This window comes from Staurois parvus, unplaced genomic scaffold (genome assembly GCF_062004578.1).
Source record: "Staurois parvus isolate SC_StPar_1 unplaced genomic scaffold, SC_StPar_1.0 ptg000145l, whole genome shotgun sequence".
Classification (NCBI taxonomy): domain Eukaryota; kingdom Metazoa; phylum Chordata; class Amphibia; order Anura; family Ranidae; genus Staurois; species Staurois parvus.
Window position 1 is genome coordinate 3,688,696 of NW_028317941.1, and position 26,936 is coordinate 3,715,631.

Sequence of the window (26,936 nt, forward strand, 5' to 3'; positions counted from 1 at the left end):
GCAATTGATAGATTGGTTGAATGCACAATTACATTGTTTATTTATCCATTGGGTTTTTCTCCAATTACATTGTTTATTTATCCATTGGGTTTTTCTCCAATTACATTGTTTATTTATCCATTGGGTTTTTCTCCTATTACTTGCTGTTTGGGATTGTTGATGGGAACCTGGTAAGCTTTCTGCTGGAAGAAGACAGATTGTATTTGCGTGTATTTGGCTCCAGGAGCACAAAAGACAATCTAGAAAAAAACAGGGTTTAACCTGTTAGCTGTATGTACCCATTCAAAATAGAAGTATTGAGGATGCGTAAAGCCTTTCTTGAATCTGTCACCTGGTATTGATTTGGATAAAGCATTTTCCAAAGGTTTACACAGTCCTGAAAAGGTATGACAGGAAAAATTCCAGTCTATTAGGCAAAGAAGGAGAGTAGACCAACTGGTCTGAATTATGCCATCGCAATCTGTTAATGAAGTGTATATTGGCTCCAGTGTGTCAATAAGCTTGGTGACAGGGCAAAAGCCTTCAGTAGTTGTGTAGTAGAGCCTGCTGTTGACAATTTAACATTTCGATAGGAAAAAAAGAGGACATGCAACAACAAAAATCCTACATCCCATGAATTCAATGCAACTCTTAAGAAAAAGCTTACTTCTGGAATCCCATAGGCAAATGTGTGGGTGGTGCAGCTGTAAGCCCATGGGGTACTTGGGCTACGCCAGGCAGTGGGCAGGTCACTTGCCCTGCAAATGGTGTACCTTCTGTGCATGCACTCACCAATGCTGGGGACTGGACAGAAGCAGTGTTCAGGTGAAATCAACCTTAAGGCGGCCCCTGACTTAGAGATGATCTGTGCACTCTTTGTTGTAATGAATTGTAGATGTCACTACACACCTCCTGTAAATGTTGCATGTAGGAGGGCACTGCTGAGCCTGTGCCCTCTCCACCTATCCTGTGACAGAATGGGGTCCTGTCGAGCACCTGTGCAGACCTCATGCATGCACTCCATTAACTCTTTACTCACTCTCCCTTACATGCAGCTAGGCTGGGGGTCTCTGTAACGAGGGTTTGGTCCCTGTTGCTATAGGAAACCGACCAGTGGGGAGGGATCCAGAACACCGACCCCCTCGCTACCAGAGAATATTATCACCTTACCTAGGCACGATGCTTCACGACAGGCTGATGAAACACTTTATACTAGTCCTTGGTTGCCTATAATAGCTATTCTCTCTTCTCCACTCTTGCTGCCAAGTTAATCCCTTGCAACAGACTTTCTTCACATGCTGTATGTGCTTTAATTGACCCTAATTCTTTTATATGGCATCAACTTTCATGCAGCCCTTTAAGTAATTTTAGACAGGACTCAGGTAACAGTATAACAAACTTTATTGAAAGTCTTCTGTAGCACTACAGCTAAAAGAACAAAACACAGTTCAGAGCATCCCATCCCTGATTAACTATTCTAGATTGTGGTTGCCCAGGCATACCTTACAAAGGTGAGACTCCAATACTTGGTACAAGTCCATAATGTGGTAGTTCTTTGTTAAGTTTGTGTGTTCTGGAGAACCACAGGACCAATGGTCCCCCTCTGCAATGCGGTGGCACAGCATCTTCAGTCCCCAGGTGAGCTCCAGCAGATGCAGCAGCTGCTCCCAGAACTCGGCCTTCACCCCTATATACACATCACAAGGTGGGAAGGCTGGGTTCAAAAAGCCTGTGAACAGAACCAGAATAGTTTAACCCCTTCTCTTCCCTGGGCCAGCCATTGGCTAACTAACTAACCAACCAACTAACATAGGCAACCTGCCTACAAATTCAGGATAGATTAATTCAAGTGAAACTGTTTGCAAGGAGCTTCAAGTATTCAGTAGGGTAGTACTTTCAATACCATCTCTAAGCTGATGACACCCAGATCTATCTCTCTACTCCCCAACTCACCCCCTCAATCTCCTCATGTATCATAAATCTACTAAGCGACATATCAGTATGGATGTCACACCACTACCTTAAACTCAGTCTTTCCAAAACCAAGCTTGTCGTATTTCCTCCTCCCCGATCCCCCACTCATGACTTTACCATTAAGATCAACAGCACAACCATTGGTCCTTCCCCTCATGATAGGGTGCTCGGCATGATCCTGGACTCTGACCTCTCCTTCGGGTCCCACATCCAGTCACTAACTAAATCCTGCCACCTCAACCTCCGCAACATTTCCAAAATCCACCCCTTTCTGACAAATGATGCCACAAAATAACTTATCCATGCCTTGTTTATATCCTGCCTTGATTACTGCAACTCCCTCCTCACTGGTCTACCGTTACACAGGCTATCCCCCCTTCAGTCTATTATGAATGCTGCTACTAGACTCATAAACCTTACCAACCGATCAGCGGCTACTGCCCCTCTCTGCCAATCCCTTCATTGGCTTCCACTAACCCAACGTATAAAATTCAAAATACTAAGCACAACTTACAAAGCCATCCACAACACTGCCCCTAGCTATATCACCAACCTCATCCGCAGTTATCGTCCTAATCTCCTGCTCTGCTCCTCCCAAGACATCTTGCTTTCTAGCTCCCTCGCCACCTCCTCCCACGCTTGCCTCTAGGACTTCTCCAGAGCTTCTCCTATCCTCTGAAACTCCCGGTCAGCCCCCACCCTGTCTGCCTTTAGGCGGTCTTTGAAAACTCACCTAATTCAGGGAAGCCTACGCCACCTCCACCTAAGAACTGTACTTGAGGCACCTCCATCAGATCATCCCCTGCAGCTATCAAGTTTTGTACCACCTCCCCCTTCCTTTAGATTGCAAGCTCCATGAGCAGGGCCCTCCTATTCCTTCTGTACTGAAATGTATTGTAATTGTACCGTCTCCCTTTATATTGTAAAGCACTGCGCAAACTGTTGGTGCTATATAAATCCTGTATAATAATTATAATAAAGCAATGCATCATTTTGTAAAGCACTGCGCAAACTGTTGGTGCTATATAAATCCTGTATAATAATAATTATAATAAAGTAATGCATCATTTTGTAAAGCGCTGTGCAAACTGTTGGCGCTTCATAAATCCTGTATAATAATAATAATGCATTACCCCAGAATGACAGACAGCTAGGCAACCAAGATATTAGGGGCAGAAGTATTCAGTGTTGAGGCTGCAGGGCAGACAAGAACGTTGCCTAACCTTTAGAAAAGGCAGCTCTTAGGCTTCAGCTTCAACTTATGATGCCAGGCTCAGAACTAAAATTACATTTCAGGTTAGTGACTTTGGTTCACATCAATATGCAGGTGTCTGCATTCAATGGGGTGGTGGTAAGCCACTAAAACAGTTGAACCTGCAGTGAAGCCTGTTTTCAGTGTTTTCTTTTTCTTTCAACAAGTTATTAAAGCTTTTAAATGGTGAATGTTGATAACTACTGTCACAAAATTTCTGGGGTTTCATGAAAGCACTTTCACAATTATTTGCTTATTACCTATTCTTGATTCTGTAGGATCTGTAAAGCTACCAATTTTTTTTCTCTCTCTCAAATCAGGAACTTAAATACCTGTGTGAAGTACTTCCTAAGACTTTTATCATAGCTCAGGGACCACCTATTTACATTTAAAAGACATAATAAGGCATGACCCCTCCGGGACCCCTCTTGCTGAGATTATATTGTTATCGTAATGCAGCAAAATGTCATGTCAGCGTAACAGTTTCAGAAACAAATGTGACACATTATTCATCTTGCTAATGTGACACTGTCACCTGTCACTGGAGAATCTGTGGCTCTTTCTCAGAAACCTCCTGTAGGAGCGGCAGATCATGAACGCAAGTCAGAACGATTGAGTTACCATTTAAGTCACAGAAAGATGACAGTGGGTGATGCAATATACAGACGTGCAATTTGCTGTTGTGGGAATCAAATCTGTTGCCTACAAAGACAATAATATGACAACAGGCGAAATAGCTCGTTTTCTTGCATGCCTTACAGTGCCATTTATGGCATTCATTTGTTCTGAACGTGTTGCAAAATGTAACAAGTCTTTTGGTATGTATTGGTGGCCAGACACGCATTGATTTTATTATCTTAATATATTATTTTATTATTAAAACTTCCCTTGCGATTGTTTTAGATTTGATCAGATTCAATCTGTTGGCCATCGTGGAAAATTATCAGTCGTGTTGCACTGATAAACACAACTGTGATTTGAGTGTATTCGATTGATCATAATTCGATCGATCAGATTATAATATGGCATTGTGAAAACAGAGATTTGATCCATAAATTATGATGGTATCTTCAAAGTATTGATTGAATTCCATTGGATTGTCATATCAATCAAATGGGCTGTCGACTATACAGCGATTATTCCTATCCATAGAGATTGATCGGAAAAGAAATTGATCATTTATCAAAGCGTGTATGGATACCATAGCATTGAAAGAGATTTTCATTTCCTGTACAAAGCTTTAGGAAGTCACTCGTGCCATTACAAAGCACTTCATGCAATGTTACAGCTCATGTCCATTCATAGCCCATTAAGAGTAGCTAGACCAATTGCCACAACTAGTTACCCTCCGATATGGATGTGCGACCCCCTAGCAGAAGCCGACAAAGTTTATGGTGTGGTTAATGCTAAGGAGCAGGAGATGGTGCTGAAACTGGAAGATGTAGAACAGTGAAATTAAACAAGGATATAAAGGAAGGGGAATGGAAGAGTGGAGTGTAAGGAAAAAACAGTACTGAAAAGCAGAATAATGAGAAAAAAAAGAAGGAGATGTTAGTGAGTGAGGAATGGAGAGAGAAATACTGAGTTAAGGAGGAGGTAGGGAGAGGGGGGGAGGAGGGATAGAGAGGGAGAGACAGGGGAAAGAGGGAGGAGGGATACAGAGCAGAGTGTGCAGAGCGAAGAGATGGAGGAGAAGATAGACTGAGCCTGGTACAAACACACAGGGAGGGATACCGAGGAAAAGAGCGGGGGCACACGTACAGACAAGGGCACATCTGCCACTACTGGACATATTGCACAGGGCCTCATTGTTATCCATCAACTGATCGCTGGAAACCTACATCGGAAACTGACACTAAAAAATCACGGCTTGACATCGGGAAACTGAAGACTGGCATTGGGTAAATAGGCACGGACAGCCTCAACGCTGGAAGACAGCAGTGGGCACTGGGATCCTGACACTAAGAAGCCAACGCAGGGTTTAGCTATCGCAGATTTCACCAGAATTCTGGCCCCCCGGGCTGCATCCAAGCTCCGTCATCAGGACCACTGAGATCATGATGTGACACTGACTTGCACCGGGTGGAGATATACTGTATACACTACATCGTGTGGCACATACTAGCTAGTACGAGACTTCTTCAGACGCATACAGCAGAACCGTTCACCCATTTTACAGAAGATACGGTGTCACCTGCAAAAAAAAAAACAGTGCAAAACGCAGCACCACTAGCCACACATGCAGTGTCACTAGCCGCACGCTACTTGTCACACTTACCCTGTCACTTTGACACACCACATTCTGATATATACTCGCACAGTCCGGAGAACATGACTAAGATTTCAGCATTTAGCTGGTCAATTCTCACGCTCCAGCCAAACTGATCAGCCTGGATTTAATGTGCCAACACAAAGTACACATTCTTAGCAGACCCATGTACATATCTAGGCACCCAGCCAAGCATGGACTAATTACACAAACTAGGTGAATTCAGTTATTCAGATCCGATCAAAATACTAATTAACACCGAGACTGGATACGTAGAGGCAAAGCAGACATTAGTATTACCAGCACACACCGTCACATATTGAATATGGAAGATGTTTGCACACTTAACAAACAAATGGAACATAATGCAAACATTTAAATAGCCACATATGGCTTGGTGTCACAATAATAGACAAAAAGCTAAACAAAGTGCGCTGAAAAAAAAATTGTTTTGTTTACAATAATAGAGGCACACAAAGCAAAATCAGATGCAATAGATAGAAAGGGAGGTGGGTAGGTAGATAGATGCAGCTTTTAGTGCACAATCTGTACATTAGGAATATTACATGAACATTATTAAAACCAAGCACTGCTTTGGCACCATAGGCATAGACAACGTCAGGGACATAATCAATAGCTTTCTAATACATAGGAAGACCATAGATGCTCTCAGTGTCTCCCTATACACCCAAGTCCTGTGTAGAGAGTGCAGATAGTGGCAGATGCATTCCACAGGAATAAACTTATCTGGGGACATGTGAAGCTTTATCTGGAAAGAAAATTACCCCGGATCATGGAATATCCCAGGCGGCAGGATACAGCCTCCCACCTTATAAAGTACTGCTAACATCGACCAGGTAAGAGATCAGAGCCCTAGGGTCAATGTTCTGTGTGCTGAGTATTGGGGCACTGGGTTCCCCTGACACCAAGGCTATGTATGGTCATGAGCTGGGGTCACTCACAGTCTGGTATGCTTTACCACCATACAGTAGATTGCAGTATATCTCTATGACCACTTGATTCCCTGTGTGAGATGAATACCTTCTCATATTTGCTCTAAACATGAGTCTCTCTGTATAATCTTTGCTAACTGCAACACATGGAGGAACGATAAGGCCGGTAGCTCGATGTTCAAAAAGATGAGGCCGTACAGGAATATATAAAATATAGACATTTAGCTACCAAACTGAACTTTTTTGATTGTGAAGAATCCAAAAGAAAAGGTTCACATGATGAACGCATACATTGAACATATCAAATAAAATGCATGTAACTAACGCCTGGACTTTCCATCCCTTCTATTTGAAATTCTTGCTTAATTAATTCAGGTGGGCCCATACAAATTGTGATTATTATGCCGCTGCTGTGATTTGTGTGTGCCTGGATTTGATAGGCTTTTATTTTCTTAGCATGGTCATTTGATGTAGCAGTGGTCACTGAGGTACAGCCATGGCTGTTCTCATCTGTTCCTGGTCAGGCCAAGAGTGTTCTGGATTCAGTAGTGCTTTTGAGTTCCTTCTCAGTTGTGCATTTTCAACATTTTCGCAGTTGTCTTGACTAAGCACAAATGCCACCGAAATGACTTTCTTATCAGCTACACATCAGAAAACTTGTAGATTTCCAACCAAGGGAAATCATTTATTTCTCCTCTTTACCCTGTTATCTTGTAGTCTTGCTTCTTCTACAGCATGCGTATACCATGTGCAAAGAATGCAGAATCTTTCCTGGTTTCTATGTTTATCACTAAGCAAAAAAAGCTAATGTGCAATATGACAATTCACTTTCTGTGCTTTCCTGGTGAAAAAAACTGTATCTTTAACTGAAAATTAACTAGTTGCTTATAACCTGTGAATACTCTGCCGGTCCTTTTATCCATCCTCCCATTCATCCATCCATCCATCTATCATCCATCCATCATCCATTCATCCATTATCCATCTTTCTATCCATCCTCTAATAAACTGATCATTAATCTATCTATCTATCTATCTATCTATCTATCTATCTATCTATCTATCTATCTATCTATGAACCAGTTGTTTATTTATCATATTGATCTATCCAACCATCTATCTATATCTTTCAGTTGATCATTTACCTATCCTATCTATCTGTCTATCTATCTATCTATCTATCTATCTATCTATCTATAACACGTTGCTCTATCTATCTATCTATCTATCTATCTATCTATCTATCTATCTATCTATCTGTCATCTATATATAACATATTGCTCTATCTATCTATCTATCTATCTATCTATCTATCTATCTATCTATCTATCTATCATCTATATATAACATATTGCTCTATCTATCTATCTATCTATCTATCTATCTATCTATCTATCTATCTATCTATCTATCTAATCTTCCAGGAAAATTGTCTGACACTTGTATTGATTGGATTTTCCTTTCCTTTAGTCTGATGTCTGTCTTGCCATAGAGAACTCTCTTATGTAGTGTGATAACTCTGGCAATAGCGTTTGGTGTTATTTTTCTTAACCACAGATTTGACTACTGTAGCATGGTTTGAACAAATGGTCGGGACGTTTTTCCATTTAGTTTCCTGTATTTTGTGATGGGTCTCCATGGCTTAGTTAATTAATGGATGCTTTTAATCTGTCTAAAGTCTTTCAACCACATAAGAAAAATTCTATGGCAAGGAGAGATATACACTGCAAAAGAAACTTTTAGATTATTGTAAAGAAAACTTCTCTTTTAAGTAAAGAAAACTCAAATCAGTAAAAGGGTCATGTTGGAGTAATTGTAAAACGCAAACAGATTCGTCTAATACTCTATGGCTGAGACATGCACTGGTTTATTAGAAATACAGAAAATCATCAGCTCAATCATTAGTTATTGGTTAACAATGACAGAATGGTTTATTAGTTCATAGAGGGAAGATAAAGCTTGATCAGATTGAGTACATTGTATGCAGACTATTGTTTGGTGAACCTTGCTTTCAGTGCTGGCTCCTAATTTAGGAATGCTGTGACTCAATTGTTCCATAGAATGAATTACCCTGGAGACTAGGAATATCAAGAATGTTTTGATGTTCAATGAGAAAAGACTCACCTTCTCATGTGTTATGGAGTGACCTGTAAAAACCTTTTGTCACACTACATATTTGAACATGAAAGACACAGTATATATGAGATGATGCAGCTTCTACAACAATGCATTATAGATTTTACCAGCCTGCAAATGTTTCAATTAAAATATAGATCAACATTCTAAAAGCCAATTTCTTTTCTGGTACATTTAGTTTTACCTGCAAATGTATTCCCATTTACCTGTTGATTACACACCAACCCTCTTATTTTAGTCTATTGGTGACCTGCCACCAGAGGTGAACTGACAACTCATGGGGCCCCCCGGGCAATAGGGGATCATGGGGCCCCTGTGTCCTTGCCCAAATTCAAAAAAGCCTATGAAAAAGGTACCAGGGGCATCTCATGGGGCCCCCTACTGACCCCAGGCCCTCGGGCAGTGCCCGAGTTTTCAAATAGTCAGTCCGCCTCTGCCTGCCACAGACAGTTGGAATGGGTGCTCTGGAGCCTTTTTATTTTCAGTAACCCATGTACTCCTCTAACATACAATAGATCTTTGAGAAAGAGGCTAAAATAGTCCTGGGGTATATGAAATGCTTACACGCTGCTTAGGCCACTTACTTATCACAGGAAATCCTGAAGTGGCATACCTTTCAATAGTGAAGAACCTTTACAGGTAACAGCAGTTACAATGAGGAGCATTTTGATATATTATAATAATGCAAAGCTGGAACAGCTATTGCTGGAAAGATGTATGTGTTATGTAAAAGATAATTCATCTTCACTTTGTATTGGAAGTTACTCAGGCGTAACATGCCAATATAAATAGCCAAGAGAATGTACAGCTTTTAATATTGCAATGTATTGCAATACATCAGTTGTGGCCATATTTTGATCTTGATGAAAACAGCTATATATAAAAAATATTTCTGGCTTTAAAAAGTCTGAATTGTTAAATACTTTACAGCCCATTCTCCAGGTTTTCTCCACAGGGCTGAAGATGTTTCAGTGCTCACTATAACACAGGGTGAGGAGTTACCAAAAAAAAAGATTAACTGATTATTAAATACATTAAACTATTAGTAGTCAACAGCTGTAAAAAATGGTGGCCACATTAGGGATCGCAGTCTGGGAGGGTTTCCCTGCAACAATGGGTATGCACCAAGGGCCACAACACAAAGATAGAGGAATATTTAGGTTACCAAGTCTCTAAAGATATGGGCCTCATAAGACAAGGTATAATGCTGTTTTCAGCAGGCCTTGGTGGTCTATTGCTAGAAAGAAGCCTAGACCATGTAGGTGCTAAAAAGTAGAAAGTGTGTTTCCCAAATAGGCTGAGCTGTTTAGATGGCAACAACAGTCCCAATACCCAAGTTTCAGTTGAATGAAATGAATCCTTCATTCAGGTTCCAATGGAGTCACTTCCCTCTTGATTTTTCGGCCAATACCATAACTATATTATACTTTTGAGTCAGTGTTATTGACCAAGGCCTGGACTTTTCCCATTGGCTGGTTTGTGAAGTAAAGCCTGTCAACAATCCACAACTTCTGTTATCCTGAATCAGTGTAGCTGTAGTATACTTATCCTCTTTATTGGTAAAGAAAGCTTATTTTTGGGAAACTCAAAATGAACTTGTCATGACAGAACAGCAGTCATCACCATATGAAAACAATTAGCAGTGGCTTCTAATAATATGGTGTGTCTTAGGATCCCCCATATTTTCCACCCCTTCCCCATACACACATTCTATGCAGCCATATGGTCTCAATAGGTCATGTATTTGGACATTGGACATTGATTCTTGGTGAGAACCAAGTTAAAGCATGTCTGTGCTCTAGTTTTCAGTAAGTCGCTTAGAAAGTTCAGGTGCTCCTAGGCACTTTGGACTGTAAGAAAGCAGACTTATGTGTCTGCACTAGCTAAAATATGCCATGCAGTCCTAAGGTTAATTTAATAGCATTTAAACCGTTATAGGTTCCTTGATTTTGAAAATTAAGGAGACACGGTTACTATACCTAGAGCAAAATGATAGTGTATTTGAAAGCCCACCTAGCCAGCAAATTATACTCACCTATCATGCTCCCTTGCCACGTACCCACTACATAGAAGCCCTTTGTCCATTGTTCCAATGGAGTGGGCCTTCTTTGTATGAGGGAGTATGTGATCTCCTGCATATGACAGTAATCCAGCCTGCCCAAGGTAAGGAGCAAGAAGCTGCCCACCTGTTGTGGATAACCGGTCCTGTAAGATGCAGTGCTTCTGATTCATTCATGTAAACAATTCCAGCTGTCGAAAGCACTTGCAATACTTGATTTCATTACGATGGAATATAACAAATAGTCCTCTATGCTCACGCGTGTCAGCCCTCAGAAGGCCTTAATCATAGCCATGGCTATGATTAAGACCTGGTGAGGGCTGAAACCTGTGAGTGTGGAAGGACTATTTGTTGTATTTCATCTTAAATAAATAAAGTGCTCCAGCCTGTGCAGTCAGACCTGAACACTGTCACTTGAGCAAGGTAGTGATATCATCCACATGGGTAGGCTCAGACACAGGAGCTCACTTTACTGCTGCAGTGGGGAGGTGGCAAGAGAGCTTGGATTGATGAGGGTATCTTACTGGGGAAATTGGATATCAAAAGGCATTGTTACTCTACTCTCAATAGGCAAGTAACAGTGTCTCCCTTAAATAAAATCTGGCATATACTGTATAGTGGTATGGAGATTCCATGCAATTGTAAACTTGCACTGCTAAATAAATGGGCTGCCATTGCTAATTTCTTCAAAAATTATGTTTGCCTGCCTCTCATGTTGATCCAGTGGCTTCAATACCATCTGAGTAGCTTAACTCTAATGCAAATTTGTACTTCACTCTGACCTGACTTCACATTTGTTCTGTGACAGTATTTCAGAAAGTACTGAGTCCAATAAACGCCAGGCAGATAGCATCTTCAGAAGGTGGAGAGCAATAGCAAATTAATTATTACTATACATATTGTAAATACAGGTTTCTTTATTGAAAAGCTATTTTTAACAGTTTATACAGTATTCATACAGCCTCAATGCCGCAAAAAGAAAGGCCTGTACTATAAAAGATTAATCAGGGCTTGACAGCAGGACTTCATCTCCACCAGGCATCTCTCTCCTTATTTACTAATAGATTATGTAGGGTAGACACTAGACTATGAGACTGGAGCTAAATAATATCAACACAACCATCTCATAATATATAGGGCAAACAGAGCTTGGTGCCTCTTGGTGCTGTTTTCCTTTTTTTAGTAATTGATTCCAAAGGTTAAGGGTTTTATATCAAAGCCACACTCAAAAAGAGTGCCATTACTGTGCAATACTGTCACCAATAAATAAATGATCCAATCATAGTTTGCAAGGTCCTTTTATCAGAGATTAGGTTTCTTTGCTGTTTTGTACAGTTAGCAGTGTAGTTGATTAAAAACCATCATGTCAATCAACTGAATAAATGTATCTGTTTTGAAGCCATTTTACGAATATGAACTATGTGCCCATAAACGTCTTGGACCAGTTCCTTTGTCATCATTTGCATTTGGTGCTCTTATAGTATAACCGTGTATTAATTTCAACAAACTCCCCCTGCACACTGAAATTTATGGCATTCAGTACTGCTGAGCTAGCTTTGGAGAGCTACTGTATCTCAGATAGAGCTGATGAATGCCCATGGAAAACTTCTGGGACAGCATGATGCTGAATTTTTTCCCTAGTTTTTAATCACACTGACAGTGATACAAATGTGCATCTGCTTGTCTCTGAAGTGATTATTCTGTATAGGAAATAGAAACATATTCTCTAGCAAAAAATTGCCCTTAGGTCATAAATAAATAGGTGCTAATAGTATTGCAGAGGCTTTTCTAAATAGGATTTGATGCCAGGGCAGCCTTTACCTAGCACCGTTTTTATCAGTAGAAATGTAGTCAGTGTTGACTACACAGCCTTTCATCATAAACAAAGAAGCATGAATCCAAACAGTTGTGCTTAATCGAACACTTGTGGCATCAGGGCAATGTGAGCTGGTCTTGGAAGTAGGGGGATTTGCTAAGAGGTGAAATGCACATATTTGCCAGCACAACACGGATAATCAAATACATCCAAATCTTTATTGAAGATTGATCACATCACAGAAGACATAGTGCAACGTTTTGGAGCTGGCAGGACCCCTTCGTCATGCCTGACAAAGGGGTCATGCGTGGATCAGAAACGTTGTGATGTGATCATTCTTCAATAAAGATTTGGATGTATTTGACGATCCGTGGTGTGCTGGCGAATATGTGCATTTCATCTGTGCAGTCTCCAGTTCCAGCTGGTTGTTGTTGCAGCACCCGGTACTCTTAAGCCTTATCCAGGAAGGTGTATGATGGGAATATCGATGCTACATACTTCCCATGCAGTAACTCCTAAAGTGTTACTAACCCCACAACAATAAAATCAGTCTGTATATGCAGTAAAGCATGCTTGTTATACTCACTGTGGAACCTAACGTGTTAAAGAGGATCTTCGCTGATCCTCCTCTTCTTCTACTGTCCCCAATCCATCTGCTGATAGTACAGAACTCTAGGAATCAATCTGCACATGCTCAGTTTAGTGTGTATGGCTAGAGAGTTTTTTTTTCTTTTGGATGGTGCATGTGATCAGCACAGGGCCAAGCAGCACTGTCCAGACAGAAGGTCAAGGGTTATGCAACCTCATTGGACTGTCAGAGCAGAATGAAAACCCCTCCCACAAGCTTTAACCAGTGCTCAGCTGGACACTGATAGAAGTCACAAACTGCTGATGAAGGTATTTAGCAGTTTATATTTGCTAAAATATTTGCATTTCCATGTTCTGTGTACTGTGGTAGACTGGATATAGTGAATGCATGGTCCTGGGTTTAGTAACACTTTAACAAGGAAAAATGAGGAGCAATGAAAATGCCAGGGACAGGATGAGAAAGACACTTGTCCTTGTCTCTTTCATGGATGAGGTGCTAGTGATGATGCAACTTCAACACATGCCCAATAGGGTTGCACCATGCCCACTCTTCAGCATCTGATAGATATATACACTGCGCTGCACAGCAAGCAGCATTAGAAAAACAACATTTTGCTAGAAAAAGGGAAAGCCCAATAAATAGACAGACCTGAAGGAATAAAGTTAACAGCGGGTGCTATATGACTCTGGGGAGAAATAGGCCCAGGAAATAGTTAAAATTAAGAGGTTTGTGAAATTGCAGGAGGCTTTACCTAATTGGAGGTTGATGGCTAAGTAACAGGCAGTAGTAGCAAGGGTAGGAACTGTGGGGCAGTTGCAGTGTTTTCCAGAAGGTTGAACAGTAAAGAAAGCTGTCCCACCTGACCTCCCTCTCTCATTTTTTGTAATGGCAGGGAAGTTTTTATTTATTGTAATGGTTAGGGAAAATGGGGTGTCTCTGGAAAAGTGAAATGGTTACAAAACAATCTAATGGTATGATGCTTTCCTTTTTTTGCCAAGGGGCTTTGTGTCTTGAGGAGTCGGAAATGGTAATTTTTGGAGATGTTCTTTTCCATTTGTGGCAGGAAACAAGGATAAGTCTTATTCAAGCCTCTGGGATAGATGAAGAGATAGATAGATTAATAGATAGATAGATAGATAGATAGATAGATAGATAGATAGATAGATAGATAGATAGACTTACATTATCCTAAACTCTGTTATAGTTCATAATATGTAACTGGGGTCAGACAGCGGAGGAAAGGAATATTTTTGCATGCCTTAGTGCCAGGCAGCTAGAGAAGGAGTTACTAACAGCCCAAACACTTGGATTTTACAAACCAGAAGAATAGTTAGAGCATTTCAACTGCACTAGCAATAAGCAGCTTCCAGGTCTATATGACAGTGGGTGGGATCCCAAGACCCTTCAGACCCACATCTAGTATTTATAGGCCTCTAAGTGTAGAAGGCCTTTGCATAGCTGAGCACAGTCTGCACAAATAATCCACCACTTAAAAAGTAATGAAAGGGCTAAAGTAATTATGTTTTGAGTCTAAGTGCGGCCAAAATAAAAAAAAAATACCCACAAAATTAGCACAAGGTGCATAATTTACAGCCCCCCTGATCTTGCACAAATAGTCCACCACTCAAAAAGTATTGGAAGGGCTACAGTAGTTATGTTTTGAGTCTAAGTACGGCCAAAAAAAAAGAAACACAAAATTAGTACAAGGTAAATAACTTACAGCACCCCTTCCTTCCCCCCAATTTTGTTGCCGTAATCTTCTAGCGCGGCGGGCGTTAATAGAACTAAAGGGTTGTCATAATCTCTCACCAAGAGTGCCCGAATATTCATATCTTTTCCATCTACCTCCATTATTCATAGAAGACAGTACTATGAGAGAACCAGGATCTGTGAATGGAGGACAGGTGAATGATTGAACCATCCTTTGGAACCAGGGGCGGACTGACAACTCAAGGTCCAGTCACACTGGATGATATCTGTAATGGGACTCCTAGACCTCCAAATGGCTGACTTGTTTCCAAATGGTCAGTCTGCCCCTGTTTGGAACTTACTCCTCCAATTTGTCCTACTGTTTCATACTCTAGCCATCTTTAAGCAATCGTTGAAAACCCATCTCTTCAGAAAGGCCTATTCGACCTCTAAATAATGAACTGTACTTTTACTTTTTCAGCTCATCACCCACAGTTATGTTTTGTATTAATGACCTTTCCTTTTGGATTGTAATCTCTAACAAGCTGGGCCCTCTGATTCCTTTTGTGTTGAATTGCAATGTAACTGAACTGCCTCCCTCCATTTGTAAAGCACTGCACAAACCGTTGGCACAGTACACAGATCGTCCATAACATTATGACTACTGACAGGTAAAGTGAATTAAATGCATTATCTCATTACAATGGCACCTGAAAGTGGATGGAATATGGTAGGCAGCAAATAAACATGTCCCTGAAGTTGATGCAGAAAAAATAGGCAGGCATAGGGATTTGAGTGGCTTGACAAGGGCCAAATTGTAATGGATAATTGACTGGGTCAGAGCATCTTCAAAACTGCTGCTCTTGTGGGATGTTCCTGGTCTGCAGTGGTCAAGACCTACCATAAGCCATCCAAGAAAGGAAAATTGGTAAACTGGCAAAAGGCTCATGGGTGGCCAAGGCTCATTGATGCACATAGGGAGGGAAAGCTGTTTCGTGTAGTCTGATCTAATAGAAGAGCTAGTGTAGCTCAAAATGCTGAAAAGGTTAATGGCGGTTCCAAATGAAAGGTGTCATAACACACAATGCATAGCAGTTTGTTGCAAATAGGGCTGCATAGATCAGTCAGGGTGCCCATGCTGACCCTTGCCCATTGCCAAAAGTGCCTACAATGTGTACGTGAGCATAAGAACTGGACCATGCAGCAGTGGAAGAAAATGTTCAGATCTGATAAATTCAAGAATGGCTTGAGGAACACAACAAGTTTGAGGTGTTTACTTCTCCAGAGTCTCCAGATCTCAAATCTACTGAGCATCTGTGGGATGTGCTGGAAAAACAAGTCTGGTCCATGGAAGCCCCAATTCGCAACTTACAGGATTTAAAGGATCTGCTATTAATAGCTTGGTGCCAGATACCACAACATACCTTCAGAGGTCTAGTGCAGTCCATGCCTTGACAGGTTATGGTGGGTAGGTAAAAATAGTAAACAAGCGCTAGAAATGCATAAAAATATAAAAGTGTAAAAGGCAGTTAGCATAAAAGGTTAAACCTCCAGCCCTCGTATAGCAATAATATCTAAAAATGCAGCGCTAAGATACAACACACCTCATATAATCTCATGAGATATAAAAACAAATATATATATAACACTTGTATATCACACAAAACTGCATATAGGTAAATGCATGTATAGTCAGCTGATTGTGCTCAGTCCAAATGGAGATCAAATAGAAATAACAATCGTAAAACTCTGAGGAGTGAAACATAGGAGTGCAGATTGCATCTAAATATGGCGCAAGTGGTGTATAGGTGACAGTTAAAATGTGCAAACAGGTGTAAAATCCGTGCTTCTAGTGCATGTGGGAATGAGAGTAAATTGCACTAACTAGATAGCGCAATATACAGCGCTTTTGAGTAATCAAGACCACTCTTGGTCATCATCATCCTGGAGTAACCTCGGGGATTGTCTGGTATACGTCTGCACCACAGCCTCTCCTCCACTGTCACTCTCCGGATTACAGGGAAAACTCCACTCCAAGCATATGCACCCAATAACAAGCACTTAAGGAATCCACCTTGATAGCTCAAAATAAGTGAGCCAGAGAAAAAAGTGCTATATAGTGCAGTAAGTTTATTTAATCAATAGTAAAACCATGTATTTGAACATAAAGCACTCACATCTGGAAAGTAGGAATGCAGCTTGGGTATACAGGAATGTACAAACAGTATCCAAGATGGCCGCCTGCCTCCTTTGTGGCTCATGCGGTATGATGTCACTGGCTTGGCTCCTCCCTAATGCATTTCGTGCACTTGCATGTTTTTAAAGGGACCTTGCCATTGCCAGTGAAGGTTATGGTGGGTGGCCATAATGTTATGGCTGACTGGTGTAACTCCTCTATAATATTAATAGGTGTACATCCACCCCCTCCATTCATAGATCCTGTTTCATTCATAGAAACTGTAGTACTGACTTCTATGAATGGCAGAGTTAGGCGGAAAGGGATGGCATAGTTGGACATTCTTGAAGAAAGCCTATGAAGGCCTCTTAGTTTGATTAACCACCACACACCAGAAGATTACAATGGCGGGAGTGGGGGGTATGGACAGAAAAGGATTTCAGCTATCAGAAGAGGGATCAACCTAAGGAACACATCCTATTGACTAAATTATGTCCCCTCTAATCCACCACTTAGGCAGAGTTCACACGACTGAATGCAACAGTTTTTGTTACGTGAAAAGCACTTCAGGCATCATAGAACAAATCTCTCTACAAAATATATGCATTGCAGCCAATATTTTCCTCTTTTTTTAGATGTGTGGTATTTGGGGCTGCCCCTTTTACGTTGCTAGAGGCCTTCCTTGATTTTCTGGTGCAATTTGGTCCCCCCTCACCCTTCTGTCAGTAGCATGACAGTATCCTCCTTCTTTTATTACATGGCAACAGTTCTACAAAAAGGGTTACATCATGTAGCTTGTCAGTGTGTGAGAGGGGCTGTGTGCTAGACTACGTGTGCTAGACTACATCAATGACTAAGTCAGCAACAGCACTGGGCCTTAACAGCGCACACTGCAATGTACAATGGAGGCAGTGTGAGAGAAATGGGTGCAGGATAGAAAAGGCAACGTTATATTGTGGGACAATTGTTCACACAGGGATGGAGTGCTGGAGAGAGAGATGGGTCAGTCACAGGCTGTGTATGAGAATATAGGAAATAGGGACATGCAGCCAAGGCTAATATTAAGAATATAGAGAGAATGAAGAAGATGAAGGGAGGAAAGAAAAGAAAGTACAGGTACAGCATGTGACAGAGATTCAGATCAGAGTTTTAGTTGAACCAATGTTGGAGTCCAGTTTAAAAAAACAATCTTAAAAAGATATCATTCACTAATTCAATTGAGTTCTTCAATATTACCTAGAACTGCCACGGATCAATATTTGATAAAGGTGGCAATAAAATAGAACAATGTTTTCACTGCAGCAGCATGACGTCATTTTAAAAACATAGAGCCCTCGTGACTTACTGTATGTCTTTCACATGATCAACTTACATCAAATCATATTTGATAAACTTTGAATATCTAACGTTTCATAGCCCAGTAGCTGGAAAATGATGTAAGCAGTTTTTTTTTTTTAAAACAATACCCGTTTGATGATGTGCCTGACTGCAAAAATGCCCTAATTCATTGCCATTGTGATGGTACTTTAAAGCAGATGTTAATGCTAATTTGATGACATTTAATCTGATAAAAGCACTGTGCATCATAAACATTTGCCATTTTTGTTTTTTTTCATGAAATACTGATGTCAACTTATTTCATCCTATTTTACAGTGATTCTGATCTCCACCATCTTTTGTCAGCCACTTGTTGCTTACATGCTTGCACACACGCAAAGGCTGAACATCATTGCCCTGGACTGGGTTTCTGATTAGAGTAGACCGTGCCTTTGTAATGTTAGGTGGCATGGCTACTTGTAGTCTTCAATTGTGTCAAAAATTACTTATGGACTTTTTAGGCACATAAACTCAATGCACAGAAAATAAAAGCAATTGTTACTTTAATAACATACCATATCTAAAATATATGTTGTGTTTAAAATAGCATTGCACCTTAAATCACAGCATTTTTCCCCCATCAATTAGAGAAAATATAGGCTTTTCCATTGGAAGTTTTGTAGAGATAGTAGCAGGGGCGGACTGACCATTTGGAAACTTGGGCACTGCCCGAGGGCCTGGGGTCAGTAGGGGGCCCCATGAGATGCCCCTGGTACCTTTTTCATAGGCTTTTTTGAGTTTGGGCAAGGACACAGGGGCCCCATGATCCCCTATTGCCCGGGAGCCCCATGAGTTTTCAGTTCGCCCCTGGATGGTAGACACAATCCACTTCCATCAAGGTGAGGGGAATGACCGAGCTGTATAGATGAAGCCTGACATGCTTCGCGACTTCAGGGGTTAGCAATGCATCTAAGAGATGAACAAATGTAACAGTAATAATTGCAAAATGAAACATAGAGTACAAATACAAAATGGGTACCACCTATCAGGCACTTACTGTATATGAAAGGTAAACAGTGTGCATTGTATGTTAAAGGACTCCTCAATGTAGCAACGCAAGTCCCCACAGCCGACCAGAGCATGAACCCCTCGGAAAATGCGGAGGCGCATCAAGCAGGCAATGAGCAAACAAAAACACCCCACAGGAATCACGGGCAATAAACAGATGAAATTGGATAGTAAGTCAAGGGTACAGGGCAACATTAGACATCATCATCGTAGTTATCCAGCTAATGAAGTATAGTAATAGAGGACAACAGGGGCCTACAAGAGACCAAAGAATAAAAAATAGTTAGTGGTGCATTAATGTTGCCTAATGTTGCCCTGTACCCTTGACTTACTATCCAGTTTCATCTTCTTATTGCCAGCGATTCCTGTAGGGTGTTTTTGTTTGCTCATTGCCTGCTTGATACGCCCCCAGATTTGCTGTGAGGTCCCTGCTCTGGTCGGCTGTTGCTACATTGAGGAGTCCTTTATCATACAATACACACTTCTTACCTTTCATGTAAGTGCCTGATAGGTGGTACCCATTTTGTATTTTTACTCATTGTTTCATTTTGCAAGGATTACTGTTAAGTTTGTTCATCTCTGAGATGCGTTGCTAGCCCCTGAAGAAGCAGCTTCAGTTGTGAAACATTACGGGGCTCCATCTATACAGCTTGATCATTCCCTTCACCTTGAAGAAAGTGTCTACCATCTCTACAAAACCTCCAATGGAAAAGCCTATAATTTCTCTAATTGATAGGGCGGAAAATGCTGTCATTTAATGCGCAATGCAATTTTAAACACACAAAATATATTTTAGATGTAGTATGTTAATAGAGTAGCAATTGCTTTTATTTTCTGTGTACTGAGTTTATGTGCCTGAAAAGTCCATAAGTAATTTTTGATACAATTTATCCTCTAATTGGGACGTGGCACTATGACATTTCCTTGGTTGTGACCTCTAACCACCCGATGGTCGCCCAACCTTTTTTACTTAACTTTATTTGTAGTCTTCAATAAGGGCATATGTGACCTTTATAGCAGGATCACAAGTATCCTTTTAATAAAATCTGTAGATTGAAAACAAGTTTTCAAATTACATGAACATGGTAAAGGTTATATGGGATTTTAGTGATTGGGTTTAGATCAGCTTTAAAGGACAAGGTCAACTTTACTAAAAACAATATCAGATTCAGAATACATTATTAATCCCAAGGGGAAATAATAATATATTATTATTATTATATAAAAAAAACCTCCAGCTCTTCCTTCCCTCTCCTCCCCAGTCCCTAATGTAACATCAGCTTCACCTCACCTCCTTCCCCCATACACAGGTGCAGGGGCGGACTGACAACTCATGGGGCCCCCGGGCAATAGGGGATCATGGGGCCCCTGTGTCCTTGCCCAAACTCAGAAAAGCCTATGAAAAAGGTACCAGGGGCATCCCATGGGGCCCCCTACTGACCTCTGGCCCTCGGGCAGTGCCTGAGTTTCCTAATGGTCAGTCCGCCCCTACACAGGTGCTTACAGATCTGTTTGACAGTAGGCTCTTCTGGCGTTTAAAGCCTCTTTTCCCAACCTCTTGTCCTGTACTGCCTGTGCAGTAACTCTCCATAGACTTAAATGGGTCCATACTCCAACAGAATGGTTATGGCCTATTCAAATATATGGGAAATTACTGGTCAGGCAATGCCATCAGGAAGAGATAAATAAGAACTTGGATGGAAGTTAAGGCTTAGATTTGTTACAGGCCTAGGAAGGAGGGGAAAGAGGGTAGTAAAATTGAGTTTGTCCTTTACTTTTCCAGATTTTGCCATCAGCAAACATTCTGTTTGTTAGGTAAAGAGCTTTCCACAGTCATTAATTCCATCTATTTTCTGTTTTCCCATTTCAGACAATAAAGTGGCATTAAACCCCAAATCAAACAGTAATTATACTGCAGCTCACCAATTTTTAAATGTGGTGGCTGCATTAGTCTTTTTAGACTTTCTTTCCTTTATTTTCTCCTTGTGATCAAAATATCTGTTAGTTTTTAACATAACAAGCTGTCCTGCAGATGTAGCAGTTAGAGCATTGAGACAAACCATTTACCACCAACATAGGTGTTTATAATGGCCAGCTTTTAATAATTTATGAAAACCCTTTATCCCAAAAAAAAAAAAAACTGCTGTTACTGATGAAAAAGTGGGAGCTGGCATTTGGCTTCAATAGGTTAGTGTCCCTACATCTGCTACTCTCCTCCCCCCCAGATTAACAATATTGCTGTCCAAAGGTGTCTTTGTTGGTCCTTTATCCCAAATATAGGCATTCTATAAAAGAAAACGAATGCAGCCACCACAGCTAATGATTGGTAAGCTGCCATATGTTACATTTTTGGTTTTGAGGTAAATACTGCTTTAAACTTAAAAAACAATATAAACTCATTTAACTTCTTGCCGACCGCGCATAGCCGAATGACGGCTTCACCGCGGCCGGCCAGTTCTGAGTGGACGTCATATGACGTCCTCCCAGAACGCGCTCTCCTGCGCGCCCCAGGGGGCGCGCACCCGGCGATCTCCATGATCGCTGTGTCCTACGGACACAGCTGATCACGTGATGTGGTGAAAGGCCGATCCCACCGGCCTTTTACCACGTGATCAGCGGTGTCCAATGACACGCTGATCACAGGGAAATGCAAGTGCCGGTTCTCGGCTGCACTTTCCTCACGCTGTCAGATCGTGAGGAAAGTACTGCCGAGAACCGGCAGTTGTCAGAGCGGGGATCGGCACCGATCATCAGGGCACTGATGATCAGTGCCCTGATGATCGGTGCCCAGCAGTGACACCCGCAAGTTCCGCCCAGCAGTGCGCCCACTAGCCCCGCCCACCCGTTCCCAGCAGTGCCCCCACCTGTGCCCAGCAGTGCCCCCACCTGTGCCACTCTGCAGTGCCACCTACCTGTGCCCAGAAGTGCCACCTACATGTGCCCAGCAGTGCCACCCACCTGTGCCCACCCACCAGTGCCACCCACCTGTGCCCACCAGTGCCACCCACCTGTGCCCACCCACCAGTGCTGCCCACCAGTGCAGCCCAGCAGTGCTGCCAGTCAGTGCCACCAGTCAGTGCCCAGGGGTTGTGCCAGTCCGTGCCGCCAGTCAGTGCCCAGAAGTGATGCCGGTCAGTGCCGTCTATCAGTACCCATCATCAGTGTCACCTATCAGTGCCGCCTATCAGTGCTGCATATCAGTGCCGCCTATCCGTGACCCCTAATTAGTGCTGTCTATCAGTGCCGCCTATCCGTGCCACCTCATTAGTACTGCCTATCAGTGCCCTTTAGTGCTGCCTATCAGTGCCCATCAGTGCCGCCTATCAGTGCCCATCAGTGCCGCCTATCAGTGCCCATCAGTGCCGCCTCATCAACGCAAATCAGTGAAGGAGAAAAAATACCTGTTTGAAAAATTTTATAAAAGAAACAAATAAACTTTTTTTTTTTTTTCAAATTTTTTGCACTTTTTTTAATTTATAGCGCAAAAAGTAAAGCGCCCAGTGGCGATTAAATACCACCAAAAGAAAGCTCTATTTGTGAGAAAAAAATGATCAAAATTTCATATGGGTACAATGTTGCATGACCGCGCAATTGTCAATCAAAGTGCGGCAGCGCTGAAAGCTGAAAATTGGCCTGGTAAGGAAGGGGGTATAAGTGCCTGGTAGGCAAGTGGTTAAACAGAAATCTTTCAGCTGCTATGCACATTTTCACTCTCTTAAAGCAGAGTTACAGTCAGTTTTGTTTTACTAAAAGTCAGCAGCTACAAAAACTGTAGCTGCTGACTTTTAAAAAACACACACTTACCTGTCCCGGGGTCCAGCGATGTGCTCACCCGTGCTGTCCCGTCTCTCCCTCTTCTCTCCTTGGCACCTGCATTACAACTGTGGGCACCAGGCTGTGACAACTTGCAGTTTAACAGCCATGTGCCCACTACGCGTGTGCGAGTTGCACTGCTCATTCTGATTGGTCCGGCAGTCTTCTGGGACCTGTGAAAGTTCCCAGGAGACTGCGGAGGAAGGGGGGGCCAAACTTCCGACTCACTTCGCAAAACCAGGTACCCGCTCCCACCCAAAAGGTGCCAAATACAGTTGCAAGAAAAAGTATGTGAACCCCTTGGGATTACGTGGAGTTTTGCATGAATTGGGCATAAAATGTGCTCTGAACGTCATCTAAGTCACAACAATAGAAGAACACAGTCTGCTGAACATAATACTACACAAACATTAGATGTTGCCATGGTTTAATTGCACATAACATGTAAACATTCACAGTGCAGGGAGGAAAAAGTATGTGAGGCCCTAGCTTAATGACTTCTCCTAGAGCTAATTGGAGCCAGGAGTGAGTCAACCTTGACTCCAATCAGTGTGATGATATTGGATGTGTTGCTGACAGCTATTCTGCCCTTAAAAAACACACACCTGTTTTGGGTTTACTGGTTTCAAGAAGCACTGTCTGATGTGAACCATGCCTCGCAGAAAAGAGCTCTCAGAAGACCTACGATCAAGAATTGTTGACTTGCATGAAGCTGGAATGGGTTACAAAAGTATCTCCAAAAGCCTTGATGTTCATGTGTCCACAGTAAGACAGACTGTCTACAAATGGAGAAAGTTTAGCACTGTTGCTACTCTCCCTAGGCGTGGTCGTCCTGTAAAAATGACTGCAAGAGCACAGCGCAGAATGCTGTATGAGGTAAAGAAGAATCCCAGAGTGTCAGCTAAAGACCTACAGAAATCTCTGGCACATGCTAACATTTTTGTTGACACATCTACAATAAGGAAAATATTAAACAAGAATGGAGTACATGGGAGGACACCACGAAGGAAGCCATTGCTGTCCAAAAAGAATATTGCAGCACGTTTGAAATTTGCAAAAGAGCACCTGGATGTTCCACAGCACTACTGGCAAAATATACTGTGGACAGATGAAACCAAGATTGAGTTGTTTGGGAAGAACACACAACACTATGTGTGGAGAAAAAAAGGCACAGCACACCAATATCAAAACCTCATCCCCACTGTAAAACATGGCGGAGGGAGCATCATGGTTTGGGGCTGCTTTGCTGCCTCAGGGCCTGGACAGATTGTTGTCATTGATGGGAAAATTAATTCCAGAGTTTATCAAGACATATTGCAGGAAAACGTACGACCATCTGTCCGCCAACTGAAGCTCCGCAGAGGATGGGTGATTCAACAGGACAATGACCCAAAGCATATAAGTAATTCAACAAAACAATGGCTGCAACAGCACAGAATAAGCCTTCTGGAGTGGCCCAGTCAGAGTCCTGACCTCAACCCGATTGAAATGCTGTGGCACGACCTTAAGAGAGCGATTCACACCAGACATCCCAAGAATATTGCTACACTGAAACAGTTTTGTGAAGAGGAGTGGTCCAAAATTACTCCAGATCGTTGTGCAGGTCTGATCTGCAACTACAGGAAACATTTGGTTGAGGTTATTGCTGCCAAAGGAGGGTCAACCAGTTATTAAGTCCAAAGGTTCATATACTTTTTCCTCCCTGCACTGTGAATGTTTACATGTTATGTGCAATTAAACCATGGCAACATCTAATGTTTGTGTAGTATTATGTTCAGCAGACTGTGTTCTTCTATTGTTGTGACTTAGATGACAATCAGAGCACATTTTATGCCCAATTCATGCAAAACTCCACGTAATCCCAAGGGGTTCACATACTTTTTCTTGCAACTGTATGGCAGTGGAGGGGGGGAGGAAGCAAACAAGTGGAGCTTCTGCTTTTCAGTGGAACTCCGCTTTAACATACACATTAGGGGGGATTTACTATAACTGGATCACTCAGAACCTGATGCAGCTGTGTATGGTAGCCAATCAGTTTCTAACTCCAGCTCGTTCAATCAAACTTTGACAATAAAACTGATTGGTTTCTATGTAGAAATGTACCAGGTTTTGCACTCTCCAGGTTAGTAAATCCCCCCCTCTCACTTCTGGCTATCCTTGAAATTCAGCTCAGAGTATTGCTATTGGCTTACAATAGTGTGCCCACTCTTTACTGGAACCTTGTAGTGTAATAGTTAATCACTCTTTTGGTTTGTGATGGCTGCAGACAGATCTTCAAAATTCTACTGCTGTTTCCATTTTTTTTTTTGGTGTCTTCAGCAGCTCTCCAATATGTGACTTTATTGTTCTGAACAGCTGGATAAGAAAAAAAATAACCTTTGTGACCAAAAATTCAAAGCGGTCAAGATTATATTGCACTTTCATTGTCTTCCCCATAATGTTCTAATAAATGGGAGCTGACCTTGATCTCTCTGAGGAGTCTAGGCATGGCATTATATAAAATAGATTTCTGCTTATATTGAATTTCTATCCTGCATACAACTGTAATATTACTTACATATGGGTATAGGGAAGCGTCATGTGCTTGTTCTGACCTCATTTTCCAGGAGATCCATGGTGTACTCCTTGGGCCTTAGGCTTAATCTGATGTCATATGCAGTGCTTCAGAGACTGAATTTTCTTAATTAAAATCTGAGCCATGCTATCCTCCTTCTGAACTGAAATATGCGACTTCAGCTGAGTATGAATTTGAATTCGAATCATTCTCCTCCAGTAATGTACCATATAAAGTGATCATCTCCAGAAAAGGATATGTAGTGTGCCCTTCGTATTTGGGCAGGTACAACAATCATTTTTAAAACCCATGTTGAGCAGCTATAGCTGCATCTTTTACCTAAGCATGGGAAAAACTTTCAATTTCCAGTAGAGAAAATACAAGATATGTAAATTACATGCTGGCATCAAACTTAAAGCGTATTTTCACTTTTGCAGTCAAATTTGAGCAAACCCCACTATGTGTTTGTCTGCATGTTTGTTATGTGTTCCTATTCACACAACATGCCCAAAAAAATGATAAATATTTCTTACCTTTAATATGTTTCTCAGGAGTGTTAAGCCTGGTGCACAAAATGAAAATACCAAACGAACAATCGTCCATTTTTTTTTTGCATGCTAGTCTCATATTGAAAACAACATTTCATAAAACAGAATACAACTTTCAACTGCAATTATGTAATGTATTGTATTGTAATGTATTCTTTCGTTTCCAAGCATGCGCAGTCTTAGTCCATTAATTTTTTAAGGACGAATACTGTACTGACTAAACAAAAATCGTTCATTCTGTTACTATAAAAGAAAAATGTTTGTACTTGTCCCTTTGGATAATTTTACATGAATCATCGTGGTTGGCTCTCGAAAGCTGTGTGCTAATGATCAGATCACACAATCACTCCGAATCAGGGGCGGACTGACCATTTGGAAACTTGGGCACTGCCCGAGGGCCCGGGATCAGTAGGAGGCCCCATGAGATGCCCCTGGTACCTTTTTCATAGGCTTTTTTGAGTTTGGGCAAGGACCCCATGATCCACTATTGCCCGGGGGCCCCATGAGTTGTCAGTCCGCCCCTGCTCCGAATGTGGTATTTCTCGTCATGTGTACCACGTTTTTTTTGAACAATGTTAGAGTGAGCCTGTCCCAAGTCTGTCCTCATTAATAAACAATGCAGTAAGCCCAGCCTCTACACCATTAACCCTTTGTTCGGGCAGACAGTGTTCACATCTAGTTACAACTGATAATGAAGATCTACCTGCATAGTACAGACATAATTAATTATGGTAAGTACAGCTG

General features: G+C 41.6%; 1 protein-coding gene across 9 annotated transcripts in view; it reads left to right on the plus strand.

The window, feature by feature from the left end:
• The first annotated feature begins 4,857 nt into the window (after window positions 1-4,857).
• ADGRB2 (adhesion G protein-coupled receptor B2) overlaps window positions 4,858-26,936 on the plus strand; it is a 603,867-nt gene continuing 581,788 nt past the window's right edge. For all 9 annotated transcript variants that reach the window (XM_089673848.1, XM_089673852.1, XM_089673850.1 and 6 more), the window contains exon 1: window positions 4,858-6,331. The gene's annotated coding sequence lies outside the window, so the exon portion shown is untranslated. The remainder of the gene's footprint in view (window positions 6,332-26,936) is intronic.